The sequence below is a fragment of the Platichthys flesus genome, chromosome 8 (genome assembly GCF_949316205.1).
Source record: "Platichthys flesus chromosome 8, fPlaFle2.1, whole genome shotgun sequence".
NCBI lineage: Eukaryota > Metazoa > Chordata > Actinopteri > Pleuronectiformes > Pleuronectidae > Platichthys > Platichthys flesus.
In genome coordinates, this window is record NC_084952.1 from 15,957,094 (window position 1) to 15,973,190 (window position 16,097).

Consider the following 16,097-nt stretch of genomic DNA (forward strand, 5'->3'; position numbering starts at 1 on the left):
CTCAGCACAAGAGAAGCTCCTCCACATACATACCACTGGGCAAGCAACAATACGTCTGCTGAACAGCTTCAGAATCACACCAAACATGTTTCTCGAGCAGCGCCCCATGAAGTCATTGAATGTAACACTCTCATTCAGAGAAAAGCCTTTGTGCCCCGTCTATTGTACGAGGGGGATATTTAGAGCAGGCCAGCCCGAAAAAATCAATACCCACTGTCACCAGAAGAATGACATATCTTTACTGAATATGCCAAATGGAGCAGAGCCAGATAACAATTTGAGCCCAATTGTTCCATTAAGAAGACCAGTCCATGTGTTTGGTGTAAGGCTTTTTTGCGTTTTAGTTCTTAACACAGACACTGAGTCGTGTGTGGCGCTGAAACTGAAAGCGAGGCGGAGATCTCTGTTGTCCTGTAGGTTTAATGAAAATGAGGTATGTTTGATAAAAATAGGAATTTTAGTTTACAGTAACTCAACACTATTGGTGCATAAAGCTGTCATCAATAATATAACCTCAACTCTCCAGGGCCTTCCATATTATTGGTATATTTAATTATATTACTTTACTAATAGATACAACATTTCATAGCTGTCTTGCATTTAAAGTTATTAAATGGTAGTAAATTGTATCTGCTATTTCCAGAATTATCTGTCTGTATAGCTGATGCACAGAGCTCTGCAGTTCCTCCATATTTTCTCTTGAGGATGTTTCAACGCAAATGTCAAAATCAGATGCTCTGCAGTTCCTGTGGACCTCTGCCTGGCCTCCTGGTATAAAGTGTCTAGAAATCCAGGAGAAGTCGATGTGTGAACACACATGACGCCTCTAACACGCGACAGATGCAAAAATGAGACGACAAAAAGATAACAAATATCTCCAGGTGAAAAAGCGGTGACAGGCTCGTAGAAAACTTTGACAAAGATTTCAAGACAGTTTGTGTTAATAAGAGCTGACACCGGTGTCTGTGTGTTGTCAAGTCAAATCAGGCGATCAACACAGGAGAGTTAATACATCACATCCTGCCCCTGCCTGTTGCACCCGGCTACTCCACCTCTCGCCTCAATATTGGCGAGAGGTGGAGGATTTGATGGTGTTGTGAACGCGTCAGTGCAGAAAACCTCCCCTTCAAACTGCGGGTGATATCTGGATCCCATTCTGCGGATTTTACCTGCGGGAAAACAGCTCATGTGACTCACATATCTCGAGAACATGCATTGTTAAGTTTGGTGCAGTTTTGACGCACAATACGTTCACTACTAATGAGCCTAAGTGACGTTTGAGGTCACGACAGCAGTGGTGACGACTGGTTCTCCAGCTCTGTGCACTGAGGCGAGCTTCACTGAACTTTGAATAAACAGGTGAACAGCTCTTTGTATGGCAGCGGTGGTGCAGCTTCAGGGTTCTGTGGACTGAGTCCCGCTGTGGCTCGATTACTGCAGGTCACTTCTACAGTTTCAGAAAGAAAAGCAGCAGCCATCATCACCACAGGCTGAACAAACAGCAGCACTTCCTAAAAACTACATCTGGCACTGCTCACTTGACCTAGTTTGAAGTCAAAGACGGTTGTTCCATCTCAAATAAAAATAAATTAGCCAAAGATCAGGGGAAAATATTAAGTGCTGATGTTTTGACACAAACACTTGAAAGAAGAGTGTTCGAACCTTATTCCACCTTGGTAATCCACTCCAATAATAAACTAAATATTCAATTTGCTGTGAGAGGATCTCGTGCATATATTTGTTGTGCTCACAGTAAATTGGCGAGCGCATCAGCTCCCAGCTGTGTTGTTGTCCGTGTCTGCTCGGAGAAATCACAGCAGGGGACCTTTATCACGGCACTAATTTGATTTATACCATGGCTGTATGCTAATGCTTTGTTTGAGGTGGGTGACGTACTTTTCAAGAAAAGGACAGAAATTAATTTACTGTGCATTTGGAAAACAACTCGGGATGATTAAGTATTTAAGTGCTATCAGAAATGTGATCTGTAAATGCCACACACACACACACACACACACACACACACTTTAACATCATCGAATAACATCACAACACTATATGCTCCTAATGCTGCAGGCCCTAGGTGTGAGCGCTCCGGTCTGCAGTAATCACGTCTGTGGGGAAGGAGGTTAGTATGCAGAACATGTGAAGACTGATTGCATTCTTATGCGGCGAAGCAGCCAACCTTTGCTTCCCCTCAGAAACTATTCATATCCCTGTTTTGATTGTTAAATTCTTGTCAGGGTTTTTTTCTCCCCCACTAAGCTGAGGCCATTTGCTTCTTGCTAATAAGACTCATTTTCCCTCCATGTTGGCTGCGGCTCAAGTCTCAAGGCCCCGCTGCCACCTTGTCTGACGCCCGTGGACGTGCCTTCGTTCATTCAGGACACAGAGAGGTTTTCACTCCGCTGCTGTTTCCAAGCGGGTTTTTCAACAAGTTTGTCGACCAAGTTTTTCCACAAAAGTTAGTTCACTCGCTGCATTGGAGATTCATTCCAGCAGTGAAAGAATCAATATATCAGCTGTAGTCCATTCCTGCAGATTAACAACACTGGGAGTTCTTTTTGCATTAAATCCTTATTTTTTAGTTGTTTTCTCACATTACTGTTGCCATCAAAAATCGTTGTGTTTCCTGTTTTTAATGAAATGCCTTTTTTAAAGGCACAAAGTGGAGCGGAGGAAACAAGTCTTGAACTTTTAAAGAGCTAATTATCTCTCTCTCTCTCTGTGTCACTGCACAGTCCTTGTTCGCAGAGGAGATTGTTGGCTCATATATTGCGGCTGAAACAAACTTTGGATCATTTGTAGCTACTTTATGCATCATTAGTGAGTATAAAGTATCATGTGATGCAAAGTATAAATGTAAAGTAGGTGCAATGCTTTTGTCAGAATCTCCTCGTCACTCGCACGCTGACCTTTTTAAAGGCTACACAAAAGAGGGAAAGGAATTACGTCTGTCCTACTTTTAGTTTCCGTACAAGAATAATCCCAGAAGTATAATTTGAACGTGTCTCTATATACAGCAGCCGAACACTGAAGTATATTATTCATATTAAAACGGGAAGTTCACAACTATGGCTGCACGATACATTGAAAATGTATCGTAAATGTCAGTGCAATATCAACAATGCACGATTTACATATTACCAAAGACTGCTTGAATTGCGATAAATCTAACTCCGCCTCCCCTCGACTATATTCTTTTGTGGAAACTTCAAGTGATCATGTTTGCCCCGGGTAAAATTCATCACATGACTGTTTGTAGCTTATTTATGATCCCAAAACCTGAGGGAAAGTAACAGCGCAAACACACATACATGGACTCCGCTGAACGCTTACTCTACTGGTTCTATGTTCCCAGTGAAACCGTATACGCATTACAATATTCAACAAGGTTATCGCATATCGCATGTTTTCCCAATATCCTCCAGCCCTTATCACAACCTGCAGTTGTAAGTAACTGGTAATTGTGAGCTTTTACTTTAAACTATGCCAACAGCTTTCATGCTCTGTGAGAAAGTGGAGATATAAGAGAGAATAGTCGTAGTTGAGTTTCAATTATGGATCTTTAACATGAACCGGGACCGTGCTACGTCTTCCACAAGCTCTGTGCCTTCACTGATTCCAGCTTTTCCCCCGACATGCTTCCCACGCCGGCTTTCTCCAAGCCAGTTGCAATCCCATCACTCCCCGTGCAGCACCTCACAGCACCTAGCAGAGAACAAAGGCGGCAGCGACAGCACATCTGGTGAAGCTCTGTTCCTTTCACTAAACACTGAGGTCACATGATTCATTTCTCCTTTTCTTTTTTTTTTTTGGAAACCGGCGCAACATTTAAATGATTTACTTCTTTGTAGATCGTATCACAGGAGGGGTTCCTCTGAAGTGGGGTGAAGGTAAGATGTCTCACATTTTTATTTGTAGCCGGAAGAGATTGCAACATGAAAGCACAATCCCAGTGAGCGATCGCGCTCTTAGTTCTGGCCTGTCGATAGCGTCGTGCTCGGGTGAAAGATAAGTTCCTCCGTGATGAAGCTGCACGCCGGCTGCTCCTCTGTCTGCTGGACGCTGGGGCTGTTTCAGGACAAAGTCAGGGAGCAGTGCCGCATGCTGCCTCTCATTGCAGCCGATTACTTATCTATTGATTGAAGCCAGCGCTGTGCAGATGGATGCCTTTGGAGTGTGACAAGTGCTTTAACAACCCCCGGAACCTAATGCTCCTTAACGTCACTCTGGGTCCATGTTAAATAATGTCCCATCTCTAAGTCACTGGGATTCTCTTGCGGTCAATCCCTGCAACAGGAAAGGAATCCATCTGGTTGTCCTCAGGCCAAAAGATCTATGGCCGCAATTACATGTAGCCACTCCTTGCTGCAGCCGGTGAGGTGTAATAAATAGCATTAAGGACTGTGGAAATCCTTTAAATACACTTTCCCCCCTTCTCTTCCTGCTTGACAGTTAGAGAGAGCAATGAATTCCCAGCGATCGTTGGAAGCTGCCAGTGAGAGGCAGAATGCTGTTTCTACTGCTTATCACTTTTCACTAAAGCTGCTCCGGAGATTCAGTCACACATGCACTCGGATGTCTGTGCGCAGACACACACATAGACACACACATAGACACACACACACACACGCTCACCCACCCTAACGCGGTGCCAGCTTTTTTATTGTTCATATCAGGCAGGGGGATAAACCACAGTGCAGTGCAGCACCCGGCTCTTTGTCCTGTTGATGGCTTCCTTCAGGAGAAAATATACCTTTTAGATGGCGAGTGTTTAACTCACTGATGTGCCGCCGCATTCGGACGTTTGAGCAAAATGTTGTCTTTGCTTCCTCTCGGCGGGGTCGGGCTCGGGTCCACCGCGGCTCCCTAACAAGTAGCCGCCGGCCAGCCGAGTCAATCAGTTGTGTAATCTTAAAATGTTAAGGGCTGACACAGCTAGATGAATGTTTAAGATGAGTCACAACTGATGCGAAACTTCAGGCCAAATATGTTTTTATACTGAGCTGTAAAGCAGCCTGAAATGCACTGGCAGCTCCAGCCATTACTGATGGCTGCACAGTTTGCATCAACCGGCCTTTCATCGAGTTTATTTTTATGATATCGACTGAATTTCAAACATCATCATCAGAGGGCTGGAGGATCCTGCTTCCTGCGGTTTCCGTGTGTGTGTCCTGGCAAACAAACCAGATGCTTTCTACAGTCTTACTCCGAGACGACCTTTTTTCCTCCACTATGCTTAACATAAACAGATGAAAACGGAGCCAGCGACAAAGCAGAAGCCGACATCTGAACATTTCATGGGAGGAAAAACGGCCTCACGCCCATTATCACCCCGGAGGCTTTAGCCTTAAAAAACATTTCCATACCAAGGGCATCCACACCCAGAACAAGGAGCTATTTTTTCCTTAATCTTTATCTCTGCCTGTCAGCAGCAGCAGCACCAGAGCCTCAGAACACCTAACTCTCAAGTCTGCAGCTTCTTTCATTGCTTGATTTGTTTTGCTTACCTCACATTTACAATTTCACATTCAGCAAAGAAATGTACTGAGTCCCTGTCTGACATCAAATTATTTTCCCATTGGGAAAAGTCACATTAAGGAAACATGTATGTGTTGTTTAGCAGTCAAAGAGTCGTGTCTGTTTATTCCATGATGAACTAGTCAATGGTGTACATTTGACTGTCTTTGAGCTGTCATCCCTTTATTCAATCTTCTAATTCCAGCATTGTTCATTTTCAAACAATTCGTACAGGGTTTCAGAGCAGCAGGATATTTTATTTTTTTAATCAAACATCAAAGCGGCTCATTTTCATAGAGCAGCCCTTTCGGCGTAGAACCCACAATACGATTTCTGTTGGTTCAGGATGTTATTGCTTTCTTGTCTCGTGTTTTATTCCTGGCGAGATTATAATTTCCTTCAAACTCGTCCTCCCACAGTTTTGCTCGGTCGAGGGTTCTCTCCATCTGCACTTTACCAAAGCGCAGGGACAAACCCACGCTGAGGGTTTCTGGTCTTCACTTAGCCGTGAGCTCGGAAATAAGTGTAAGCTGTGGCCTGTCTATAAAAGAATACCGTGATAACTGAATATCCTGCTGAACCGGACCAGTTTGCCATCGCCACTCTCTCATTTACCATAGATTCGCCCTGATGATTTCCTGCTGAAAATCAATGATTCACTCACTTTCAGAATAGCGGCCCCTCGGAGGATGTTGGCTTGGTTCTCCCAGTGGCAATCATTTAAATCAAGAGGTGTTTGAATTCCCAGGCCATTCCCAATAGAATGGAGCACTCTGTAATAAATTGGACAAATGAGTAATTTCTGTGTAGAAGTTGGATTTAAATTGATTCATGTTTCGACCTCTAGGCGCACATGTATCCTCAGACACCTGCTTCATGCACACAGAGGCACAGAAACACCACACATGGGTCTGCATCCAATCCGCAACCTGCTGTGCAACATTTGTCCATTGTGGTGACATTATTTCAGAGCGGTGCAAGGCTGAGGCTCACGGCAGTGGTGTCATACTAAAGGCTATCCTCACATACATACAGGCACTTAATCAAAGTTGACCTTTATCAACTACAGGCCTGCGATACTTGCAGCATTTAGGGTCAGAGGTAGAGAAATGAAAGGCGGGAGTAGCGAAAAAAATGTATAAATCTTCAGATACTGTAGGAAAAGGTGGGACGTGTACAACCTCCTGTAAATCTACCAAATACGCTGGAAGATTTTTCTGAAGAAGTGCATCAATTCCTTGAATATTACTATAACAACTGTTATTAACTTTTATCACATCCCATGATTAATGTAATGCGGTTGAAACTAGTAGTGGTGGATCTTGGATTTTTCTAAAACAGTAGCCATTAAGGGGCCACAGTTTACACAGAAGTACAAATTGCATGTCCAACATCCATCCTAAATTCCTGATTCGGTAAGCTGCACATTTAAGTCATTCCTTGCTTACTGTTAGCTTTATAGACTGCACATCCTTGAATATAAAAAAAATTATAATAGGCATTGTCATTTTATTGATAGTCTTTTTGTAACTGACTTAAAGGCATAACCAAATTTAAGCTGGGGCCATCGCCCCCCCTGGCTTTGCAACGGTTGCTTCCAAAAGAAAAAAGTTAAACCTATTCTTGTGTTGCTTAGACTTTAGATACTTGCTCTGCTATACAAAACTTTTCGTGACGTGAACATTGCTTCTCTTTTTCCTTGACTGAACTCTGTCAAGAGCCTATGTCAGAAACCATCGGTGTTGTTTTTAAGTCCTTATTCTGACATGTTTGTCTAAGGGGCAAATTTGCACAATTAATTTGACAGCGAAAGGATTGCATGTAAGGGCTCTTTAATCCTGCTAAACCACTGCGAAGTGCCGGCAGTTTTAATCCCATATTACCATTCAAATAAGAATGTGTTATCCTGTCGGACTAATCTTCAATCGTAACCAACAACACGTCCTGCATATGTGCGTCTATAGCTAAAGCCTGGATGTGTCTTCATTTGGACTGTTGCTCTCCTTCCATTCTGAGGTGACAGAAATACGATGAGCACTGACGTGAATGTGAACAAGGATTAGAGGCACGAGTAGCCTTAACTTCTGAATAGACTTACTACAAGAACTAAAGGGAACTACATATCATGCGGTCTTATACGCAAAATGGAAGCTGTCCATGACTTCAAATTGAACCAATTAGGTCACGCTACCCTAAGGGTGGATCCTCGGCTGTGCAGGAATCTAGTTGCAGGCATGTTTCATTTTTACTTTTTTTACTAATGGAGGATTTGCAGCTTCTAGCCAGGTAGAAGTGGAACAGTAATAAATGTGGCCCTATATATCATCCGCAGCACATTAGAGGGGAGCCGGGGGTGATTATTCATGCCAGCAGGGGCACAAACAGACCTTTCAGGGGTTCACGGGCTCAAACTTTGAAAAGGGCGTCTCCCTCATCTTCCTCCACGGGGTCGTCTGCTCGTGTCTCTGATGTTGATGCTTCACCTCATCCGGTAATGAATGCCGAGACATCCGCGAGATAAGATTTTTATAATGCCGCCGCTTTTTTTTTTTTTTTTATAGCTGATGACTTGATTAACGTGGATTGTTTTCCCCATGTATCTGTTAAAGTCCTTGGTTTCCATGCACTCACTGTAATCATCATTGACTTCTTTAACCTTAATCATCGGTGTCAAAGAGGGCAGCGTGTAATTTGTTGTGTTTACCTTATTGTTAACTCTTCAGACCACCATTGCACAGACGATTCCATTAGGCCTCTTGAATCCTAGAATTAGTGGCTGAGACGTGTGTAATCAAGAAAGCAATTACCGTAGTTGCAGTGAGTCAACGTTTCCCCCGTCAGCCACATTCTTGGACTCGATTAACACCAGCGCGTCTGCAGTCATTTAGCCAGGATCCGGGGAGATGATGCTATCGAGAGCAGCGGGACGCAGGTTGTAGGGAGATGGGGCGTTATGTTTGGAGCAGCCTGTTTTAACTGTCTGTTTTGCGGCCATCGGGATGCACATGGAGACAGATGAGGCACAGCAGCTGGCTCTAATGCGTGTTGGGTAGGATCAGCCCGGCCCAGTCACAGCACATCAATAGACCCATACGTTAGCTGACAGGGCGAGCACTAAAGCGCGCTCGCCTAGCAGGCGTCACGGGCCCGGCACCAGCACAGGTGATAGGAAAATAGGCAATCTGTCTTTCGGCTGGAGGGGTATGTTGTGGGGGGGGAGGGGGGGTGTTGCGTTGCCACCGGACATCAGAACTTTGATCCTTCACGACGAAGAACAAAAGGGCCGTTTCACGCAGCGACAAACATTCATAACGTGGAGCAGCAGCACTTTCCCTCTAATAACTGCAGGCAGCAGGCGGCAGGTTGGTTGCTGGGCTGATGTTCAGCCTCAGCATCGGGCGGCTGGATGTGTCACTAACCATCAGTCCTCATGGTACAGACACACGCTCATTTGTACTACACCTCTCATGCTTTTCTGTCCCTGAATTTGTGTCTAGTTAGTATTAAATCCTACTCACACACTTCTTTACAGTGCATATAGTGAAGTAATTTGATCAAAATGAAATAAAGAAGAGTTTAGTTGTGCTCATTGTGGCTCCATTAAATGGAAATCACACATATCACTCATCTAAAATGATATGTAAGTTATTCCAAGGTCAAAACATCTTTAGTTTTATCTGTGAGAACCTAATAGACTAAAAAGAAGTATCAGATCGACATATATTTGCGTACTTGCTCATTCCCGACCTGGCATTTCCAGCCCTAACATCTCTATTAAAAGTAAGTTGACTTAATAAAAGTCAGTTTGAACACATGACTGCAACCTCAGAAATTGGTTTATCAGATTAACAGATTAAATAAATATACTTATATCATTGTTTACCACCTGTGTTATTTCACTGGTGCAGTGGCAAAACCTTTTGTCAATTTATCCTGATGAGTAAATTTATACAGCTCAGACCTGATAATAGGTAAGATACATTTATTAAAAATATGGATTTGTACTTATAACACAACAGTGTTTTTTAATGTCAGTGTGGTTTCATCATTACATTTTCGAGGGTAAGAAATCTTCTGCTGATACTAAATCTGAAAAGAGTGGGTACAATCAGCTTTTATCTGCCGCAGCACGGTGACAGGTGCTTTGACAATTCAGTCATTTGTCCAGAGGATCTTAGAAACAGTACAAATATATATATATAAAACATGACAGTGTTGTGTGTGAAACATGAGTCTGTCTGAAATACCTTTGTTTCGCTCTTTGTTCTCCCTCAACTCATCTTTTCCTTTGTATTAAAACAGCTGTGGTGGCTCATATTTATCCACAGAACGGGCCATTGATTAAATTGAGTGAGGCCAGTGTCGGTCATATCAGAATAAAAAAATCATAATGGAAGCAGGGATATGTTACGATAACATACTTCATATGTCACAACTAAAAATAGTTCAGAGTACAAATAAGTGTGTTGGCTCAACACACTACTCCATGTCTCTAGTACATCTTCACGCTGGATGCTATCAGTTTTATTTGGATACATTTAATGGATTTAAAATTATTTTTCTTCAACATGCGATCACTTTTATGCACCGTATTTCAGCTGTCTTAATCACATAAATAGTAAATTCTGCAAGTTGATTTTTATATTATTATAAGATGAGTGGGAGCTGGTGGCTGAAAAGCAAACAGAAGCTGTACGAGTTGAAAGAAGATGATTTGCTTTGTCAGTTATCTTTTCAAAGAAAATGACAAATCACCTCCCACCGTGAGTAAAACAGAGTGTGAGCGGCTTCTCCTCGAGCACAGTTTAAAAACTCCTCATTGCCAAGTGTAATAGAGTCCAACATTTCTTTTTAGTGTGCACAGTAAAATCAATTCATTTGCACTCACTGTATTTTGGCAGCAGGTTCTGGCCCTGAGGTGCTGTCCTTGCTCGCTGTTGTTTCAGTCGTCGCTGCTGTTTTTCTTTTCCTCCAGTAGTTTCAAATTAGTGCCTTTACTTGCTTTTACTTGTTTTAGTTTACCGGTACTTTTTTTATTGATTTGTTGCTAGTTCTTAATCTGCACCTCATCCGATATACCAGCTTTATGCCATGTTGCAATCCAACGTCCCACATGGGAGAATAACAAATTGAACTGAAAGAAGATCGATATAATCAACCTACAGGTAAATAAGACAGTTTTGCAATTGATGGAGTCATATATAAATTAATATTCTTTTGGAGATAGATTATAGGATTCCTCCTGCCTCCAGTCTTTGAGTTAAGCCTAACCAATTACACAGTATGTTACCGACTACAGAAAGATGAAATTAATATTATAACACTCTGTATGATAGAAAATTCAATATTTTTTTTAATTCACAGAAGATCCTTAATATGCTTAAATACATTCAAACATTCATCCCTATTTTATGACCAAACCTCGATTACTTTTTGCTGAAGTCTTATCCTTTGTTGTTATAGCAGTGATGCTTGATTAAAAAAATTAGCTTGAAGACAAGTGATTTCAATTTTCACTACAAGCTATTTCCTACAGTATGTTACAAACAACAGAGGAACACCTAGCAAACAGTAGGTGGTCTGTACAAAAAAAAGTTTCTAATCCAACATTTGCTTCACTGACGGATATAAAAATATATTGTTTTTAGTTTTTATTGCTTTCTTAAACCTCTGAAAAGACCAGCAGTGGTCCGCCCACACTTTCCCTAATGTGGATATTTACCTGGGAGCTAGACTACATCCGTCTCTACAGGAATAAGTGGCCCATCACAGAGTATCTCAAACTGAAACAAGGCCTGCCATGTTAAATTTAGTATGACTAACATTTACCCCTCTTTCAAATTCTGAATTGCCATTAAAACCAAATTCGCCAGGTGGTTCCTTCACAGGCGCTCCGTCAGGGTCATCACCTGCCTTGCATTTCAAAGCAGTTCCCCCCATAAAACCTTGAATAACACTCAATTATCCAAACGACATTCAAATGCTCCCAGTGTGAGCCTATAGTCTCTAACTCCCATTTCCCTGGTACTTTTACAGTCAAAGAATAGGCCTAATTGCAGTTAGTCATGACGGCTTTTTTTCCCCCTCGTACCCTATAGAAGAAAGAACACAGGGACTCAATTTATAAAAAAGTGCTCTTATTAATGTAGATAATGATCTTTCTTGCTTTTAAAGCACTTCCAAACCATTCATCACACTTTTATAACCATTGGATGACAGCCGTGATACAATGTCTCCTACCGGCTCATGGCTTGGATTCGGTTGGTATATTCTTCCCCCAGCAAAGTGCCTCTTTTCAGATATTTATTGCCAGGCACCTAATGCTTTGCTATTGTTTGTGCACATTATTGGGTTGGATGTGGAAGCCATTTCTGTCTCTGTAATGTAGACCACGCACATCAAGGCTTTTTATGGATTTGGGAAAGCAAGCAGGAGGAAAAGGCCCAGAACAGCTATTGTTGCCATTGTTGCGGGGGGGAAGTCAGGAGAAGGCTCCGCTGAGCTCCACATGTAGAACAACAAAGGCAACTTTCTGAATTTGTCCTCATAGTGAGTATTCTCCATCCACACATGACAGATTGAAAGGCTGGATTCTTTGGAGGAGCTCAAGGACGGCTCGAAGAATCTGTGAATTGTTCGGGATGCTGTAACCTCTCTGCAGATGCGAGTGAGGGGGGGGGGGAGATGTTGACCATTGTGGTGATATATTGAGTTTCCCTCAGCGCCAGCGGAGCTGCTGTAGCTTGGCAGCTCTGTTACATCTGTGCTGACGACTTTATTGTATTGACAGTGACGTGGAAACAATACATTTACTACCGATACACGACTGCTATTCTTCCAGAAAAAGACTCACATTTATGGTGATTTTTAGATTTTGTAGAGTGTAGCTGGAAGACGCAGCCTGTAGAGCAGAATGAAATGTGGGCGGCAAAGTAGTCATCTGCTGTATTTGTAGTTAGTCTATTTCTAGTGGATTGAACTTTGGAGATGATATTACATCCAGACGTTTTTAGCATATTGAGCAGTAAATTATGTTTAGTTTCACCGAATAGAGAAACAATGTTAAACTTTTTAAATTTCATTTTACTGAAACACGGCTGCCCAGCCAGCATAAGGATATGGACCTCTTCAGTGAATGATGCAGCACCTATTGCCTTCTTGTGGCCCGAACAAAATGGATGTGAACCTGTAGTTGCCCACTTGTGAAAAAGCAAATATAGCCCATTTATCCCAAAACAGTGTTTTTGGCAAACATGCGGTGCTCTAGGCGAGGAGTAATCTGGATATGAACCTTAAAAAGACCATGTGGTAGATGATGAATACAGTGTAACTAACACAAAACAAATTCACCTTTGGCCCCTTCGCTTGACATGCTGTATGGCTGTGGCTTATTGTGGCCCAGATCTGGCAAACAGGAGCGGACCTTCTAAGTGCCATCATTTCATGCGGTATGTGGGCAGGATAATGGTGTGGCACTGGGACAGTGTGAGCCAAAGCTGCGCCAATACATTTTTGCTATGTGGGAGCGGCTCTCAAATGGAGGTCTGGAGGTCTGCAGGCTACAAGTGGTTCATTGCACCAGGGTGTCGTCCGTCATAATTATCATGATATTGTATTTTGTGTTCGTTCAAATATTTTCAATTATCCCTTATCTCGTTTCTCTCATTGTTCTTAATTTAGTAGAAGGGCAATAAGTTAGGCTTTGTCAAATTATTCCAGAGGACAAATACGGTACATGAGGGGGTCCACAGAATATTTGTATTTGTACTGGGGTCCTTTGCTGAGAAATAATTACGAACTTTTCAACTATGGAACTGCAAATTTTGAGTTTTAAACATTTTCAGTCTGTTACATATTGTCTACTCTCAGATCGCTCTATTTACATAGAACAAAAACATCCAACACAATCAGATAGGAGTGCAGAGTAGAAACTGAGAGGAAAGATGAAGAACATTCCCAGTGCCCCCTGTACATTTAGAGCAGCTCCCTGGTTATCACACGGCGGATGTGCTCAGATCCTATTTGTGGTGAGGTGTTATTAGCAGCGTAGCGGCGCTGTCCCACCTCATCACGTCACCTGTCAGGAGATCATCAGCCCAGTGAGAAGGTCCCCTGTTCGCTGCTTATCTGGTCCAGACGCACACACCCGCTTATCCTCTGGGAGAAAAGGGGAGGAACCAAGTATAATTACTCAAATACTAGTGTGGTTTTGATGTACTGGTACATAGTAATATGAATCTATTTTTGCTTTATTAAAACTGTAGTCAAAGTCTATTTCACATTATATTTTACATGCAACAGAACAGAGTATATGGGGTAGTTACTACTACCACATTAAAATGCTGCAAACATTATGTATGTGAAAACATACATAATTTATCATCATGAGAAGGCTCCATTTTTCTGAATATCCATCCATCCTTTCTCTATACCCCTTCCCCTTTTGAATGACTGGATCCAATCCCATATATTGTTCAGAATAAATATTGTAATTTTTATATAAATGTTTGCAGATTTACTTTCCACCGTGAACTTTTGCATTGTGATCCATGAATAAAGGTTTTACAGACCAGGTCTGGTGAAACTTCAGAATTTTCTCATCCCATGAAAAGTTCACAACCCAGAGAAAACTACCCAGTATTGACTTTATATCATAAGGGGTACACACTGCTGTTGATTCCTCTGTGCCCCAGAGCTCCTCTGTTCTCCACAACCTATTAAAAACACGTCTGTGAGCCACAATGTTACACAGGGTGATGTGTCCTTTCGTTGTCATGAACTTGAGCACTGTAGTTTGTTCTGAGCACACATGCTGTGTTCTGAGGCCATAAATATATATTCACCATATTCACTCCTTCCGAAAATAGATCACAATTCAAATTACCCACAGTGGTCATCTTGAAGTATGATACTTTTGTAGAATATGAAAATATCTGTTTGTTGGTTGAGTTACCTCTTTGTTAGGAGGGACTGTCTGAATTAGGGCCCGGTCACACCATATTCAAATGCAGGCGGATGTTAATCACCTGCTGAAGCAAATTAACTATCTGTGATTGCTCAATGTGAGCAGTGCGGGTTGTGATGCACACATACATCAGTTGTGTGGTCCGTAGTCCGTTGTTGTTAGACGAGCATTTTCCAGTTCTGCCAGGCATTCGGTTTTTTGTGGTGCGGTGATATATATATTCTTATGTCCGGCATCACAGAGTACCGGCTGGTTCAACACTTCTATCAGGGTCAGAGGCGGACGTTTGATCGTCCAACTCGCTCTCACATAATGGAAGTGGACATGAGGCCAAGGTTCACCACTGCTACATTTGCGTATGTGTTACCCTAAGCCCAAAGACAGGAAATGGAAGTCTGAAAGAAATGAGACATGGACCAAGACAGTTTGACTTTGGGATTTTTTCGACAGGAACCAAATTCTAAAATATCACCGGCCCCATTATTGCAACACCACACTTCCACCACACCGAAAACAGCTGTATATCCTTGACTGTCCAAATTGAAACGCTCATCATAATTCTGCTAATCACTGTGGTTCCTTTTCCTCCAGATTCTCTGCTTTACGACATTATTAATTCCAATCAGCCCCTCAACTCTTCATTTAGCTTTTCGGTGAAAGAAAGTGATGAAGCGGCAAAGGACAAAGTGTTGCTAGCTGTGTTTCACAGGTGTGGGGGAATTACATTGTGTCAGCATCAGCAGTCAGGGCCCAAAGTAGCTTAAAGCCTTTAACATTACATCTGATCTGCAGGGTTAAGGCAGAACAAGCTCTGTGCTCAAGTGTGTTACCGTCTCTTTCATTTCGCTCCTTTATAGCAGCTTTAGGGTTGTTAAAGTAAAATAAATCAGACCGTCTGCGGAGAGAAGACTGCAGAAACACCAAGTGCATTTTCATTCACTGTCGCCTCAGTGACGTGTACAGCGACTGCACGCGGGACCTGTGTTGTTATTGTTATTATTGACCTGTCAGTGTTCAGGGTTGTCGGGACAACTGTTTAATTAGTTGGAATTACAGGAGTGATTACTAATGCGCAGATGAGGGCCAAGTAACACGTGTCATTCACAAATACAGGAATATTCATTAAAGCGAGGAGGCTGTGGAACCAGCTGCTGTCGCTGAGGATTTGATGGGAAATGATCTGGATCTGTGTTTTTCCTTTTATTATTATATTTAAAAAACAATCTGCTACTGATTGCTACATGTGTCTGCTGTCAAACACTCCGAGCTAAATTTAACTCTCCAAAGTCACAGACATCATTTGCATTTTTGCTGTCACAAATTGACCATGAAAACTCGAACATTTTTTTTTTAAGGCAGATTAACCTGGAGTGGACGTTGGGGTGTGCGTTTTCGGCAATTAAAGCACTGCTCCTTCCAATAAAAAAAGTATTTCTATTCATGCATCGTTAAATCACAGTGGTCTTGTCTTTTCCTGTCAAGACAAATTCTCTCATTTACCAAGTGGACCTCAACTTGTTCAATGAGAGAATCCAATTATTTATTGGGAGCGTCACAGTCTGCAGAGTCAGTCTGTACGTTAAACTGTTAACTGCTGACGAGTGAGTTC

The 16,097-nt window shown here is 42.3% G+C and overlaps 1 protein-coding gene across 1 annotated transcript in view; it reads left to right on the plus strand.

Moving 5' to 3' along the window:
- Window positions 1-16,097, plus strand: part of unc5a (unc-5 netrin receptor A) — a 195,977-nt gene that overhangs the window by 95,663 nt on the left and 84,217 nt on the right. The gene's annotated exons all lie outside the window — the stretch shown is intronic.